Genomic DNA, 259 nt, shown 5'->3' with positions numbered 1-259 from the left:
ATAATTTCTAACATTTTTTTTAAATCGTTTTTTTTTTACCGAAGATAGGAAGACTCGAACCCATAACCTTTTAAGTGAGTACAGAGAGATTATGCTATTTGAGTTATAGCTCGTTGGCAAATCAATTTTTTTTAGCTATTCTAAAAGCAAAAGATATATTAATTTGGAGAGCAAAGTGACAAATAAATTTTTGAGAATTTATATTTTGGATAAATTAATTTTAAAAAAAAAATACCAATAAAATATTTTGGATATTTAG

This window comes from Arachis ipaensis, chromosome B04 (assembly GCF_000816755.2).
Source record: "Arachis ipaensis cultivar K30076 chromosome B04, Araip1.1, whole genome shotgun sequence".
NCBI classification, from domain to species: domain Eukaryota; kingdom Viridiplantae; phylum Streptophyta; class Magnoliopsida; order Fabales; family Fabaceae; genus Arachis; species Arachis ipaensis.
The sequence above is the reverse complement of the archived record's forward strand: the minus strand, read 5'-3'. Positions refer to the sequence as shown.